Here is a 3,575-nt window from a genome sequence, read left to right on the forward strand (position 1 = left end):
GACGTCATCAGCGTGCCAAGCCACGCCTTGCCGGAAGGTGGTTGGATGTTTTCCCCGGAGGCCTCGCGCCGCCGCCGCCGGCTCCCCCCCGCTTCGACGCTCTACTCCCGCGCATGCGCCTTGTCCTCCAGTATTTTCTCGCTCTCTGACTTTAATAACTTTTAAATAACTTTATGAACTAAAGATATCAAAGGGAAATAGGCGAGCGGAGGAGGGGGGAAAAGGCTGCTATGAGGTAGCTTTGTTTGTTTAATTTATTTTTTTTAAATAATCTTTATTAAATATATACATTAAGAAACCTCACAAAATGGACAATCTATACATTATATATTAATGTATATATAAATATATACATTAAAAAACCTCACAAAATAGGCAATATATAAAATGATATTAAAAAAAGAAAGGAATGAAAATAAAGGGAAAGTAGAAAAGAAAAGATTAGAGAAAAAGAGAAAAAGGGATAGTTATTTCAACTATCTATCTATCTAGATTGATTGATTGATTGATTGGATTTATATGTCTATATCCAAAAAGGACTCAGGGCGGCTAACAGTCATAAATACGAAAACAGTAAAATAAAACAATAATAGCAACAACACACAAAAAATATCTAATACCCAAAAAAGTCCCCCCCACAAATTCAGCTGCTAGACTAGTTCCCATGGTCCACAGCCAGCTGGGGCAGTGGATTATGGGAGTTGGAGTGATGCTGGCCTGCCATGGGCCACCCCTCTGCTGCAACCTCTAACCAAAGGAGCCTTAATTTTAATTAGGAGTGGCCCCTTGCATGGAAGGATCGGCTGGATTTTTGCTTGCATTTATTGGATTTGATATTTTTATTTTTATTTTATTTACTTTACTACTTCAGATTCAACCACCACAACACATGAGCACAAAACAGATACAAGACTTTACAGACAACCCTCACTCCGCAAAAGATCTTGGAATATCTAAGTGCCAAAGCCCACTGCAACAACATTGCCAAAAAGGCTTCAAGAGTTGTTAATTTACTAATCCTATGTAGCTTCTGCTCCGGTAATCTCACACTACTAACCAGAGCATACAAAACTTTCGCCAGACCAATCTTTGAATACAGCTCATCTGTCTGAAATCCACACCACATTTCGGACATAAACACTCTAGAAAACGTCCAGAGATACTTTACAAGAAGAGCCCTCCACTCCTCCACTCGCAACACAATCCCCTACGCAACTAGACTTACAATCCTAGGTTAAGAAAGCTTAGAACTACGTCGCCTTCAACACGACCTAAGCTTAGCACACAAAATCATCTGCTGCAACGTCCTTCCTACTTCAGCTTCAACCACAACAACACACGAGCACACAACAGATACAAACCCAAAGGAAACCGCTCTAAACTCGACTGCAGGAAATACAACTAACCGAGTAGTTGATGCATGGAACTCACAACCAGGCTCTGTAGTATCATCACCTAAACCCCAAAACTTTACTCTTAGACTACCCACTGTTGACCTCTGCCGATTCCTAAGACGTCAGTAAGGGGCGTGCATAAGTGCACCAGAGTGCCTTCCGTCTCCTGTCCTAATGCTTCTCTCTTACCCATATCATGTACAGTATATGAATATTAGTATATCTTTGCATAACACCAATATGTACTTGACAAAACAAATAAGCAAACAAATAAATAATAAACAAATAAATTTATTTGTCAAACATGTACAGGATAGTACATTGGGTTTGTACACTGTTTATGTTGTTGTGATCCGCCCCGAGTCCTCGGAGAGGGGCGGCACACAAATCTAATACATTATTATTGATTGATTGATTGATTGATTGATTGATTTGATTTGTATGTCACCCCTCTCCGCAGACTCGGGGCGGCTAACAACAGTAAAAAAGACAATATAAACAAATCTAATATTAAAAGTTATTTAAAAAACCCCAATTTAAGAAAAACCAATCATACCATGCATAAATTTTATAAGCCTAGGGGGAAGAGAATATCACAATTCCCCCATGCCTGATGACAGAGGTGGGTTTTGAGGAGCTTACGAAAGGCAGGGAGGGTGCGGGCAACTCTGATATCTGGGGGGAGTTGGTTCCAGAGGGTCGGGGCCGCCACAGAGAAGGCTCTTCTCCTGGGCCCCGCCAAACGACATTGTTTAGTCGACGGGACCCGGAGAAGGCCAACTCTGTGGGACCTAACCGGTCACTGGGATTCGTGCGGCACAAGGCGGTCTCGTAGATACCCTGGTCCGGTGCCATGAAGGGCTTTATAGGTGATGACCAACACTTTGAATTGTGACCGGAAATTGATTGGCAACCAATGCAGACTGCGGAGTGTTGGTGTTACATGGGCATTTTTGGGAAAACCCATGATTGCTCTCGCGGCTGCATTCTGCACGATCTGAAGTTTCCGAACACTTTATTATTATTATTATTATTATTATTATTATTATTATTATTATTATTATTATTATTATAGTAGTAGTAGTTTGTATAAACATAAGTAAAAAGTAACAATAAAAGCGGGGTAGGACAGGGAGGGTGGCACTTATGCACATCCAATACAGATTTCTTACAAACAGGAAAAATAGGATTCAATTTATTGCTTCAAAATGATGCAAATGACCCATGCATTTAAGCTACGAAAACACCAAGGTGTTAAGGGTGGGGAGAAGGATGGAGAGGGGGAAATGGAATTTAAAATAAAAAAAAACAGCACGGCCAAAAAAATGGGAAATAGTAATTAAAGCCCTTTCGGTTCCTTCCTGTCTATCATCATGTCAAAATTGTGTCAAAAAGAACCATAAAGTACCACCGACGGAAACCCCCGAGGGCAATTTTCCCCAGAGGGGTATTGAGAGCGGATAGGTGTGGTGTTCTACCCAGAACTGCTGTTGTTTTTCAAATTTTATTGCTTTTTCATGTCAGCCTTCAACGCCGAGAACAACAATAACAATTTTGCAGGCATAATAATAATTTCTTTGAAATCCTTCGCCACCCCGATTTTCGGCAACTGTTATTAACATCTATGGCTGTAAGAAAAGTCCAGAGCTCAATTCCAATTAGCTGCAATATAGACGGAATAAACAGAAAATAAATTTTGATTTAAAAATCCCTGGAAGCCGGTAGGTTTTCCCCCCCAATCTTGGCTGTGAAACAGGAAGACTTCGACTCCCAGAATTCCATGCGGCCTGGGGAATTCTGGGAGTTGCAGTCCAGCTGTTGGAAAGCTATCAAGAGGTAGCTTTGAAATAACAGCTAAAAAAAAGGACCGAAATGTGTAAATGTGCAAATACAAAGGTGTTTGTAATAGTGATGAAAGAAACAAGATTATGTGTTTATGCTTAAAAATGGAACGATTATCTGCAACAATGCAGAGTTGCTCAAAGAATTATTGCGACAGTTATTTTAAAGAAAAGATTTAAAAAATAATAAATACATTTATTGTCCTTGGAGACGGGCGACACATGAATCCAAATAATAAAATACAAAAAGAAAAATAAAGTTTCCAAAGGGAGAAATATTGGTTTAAGCCTGTGTTTCCCAACCTTGGCAACTTGAAGATATCTGGACTTCAACTCCCAG

This window comes from Erythrolamprus reginae, chromosome 13 (assembly GCF_031021105.1).
Source record: "Erythrolamprus reginae isolate rEryReg1 chromosome 13, rEryReg1.hap1, whole genome shotgun sequence".
In the NCBI taxonomy this organism is placed as follows: domain Eukaryota; kingdom Metazoa; phylum Chordata; class Lepidosauria; order Squamata; family Dipsadidae; genus Erythrolamprus; species Erythrolamprus reginae.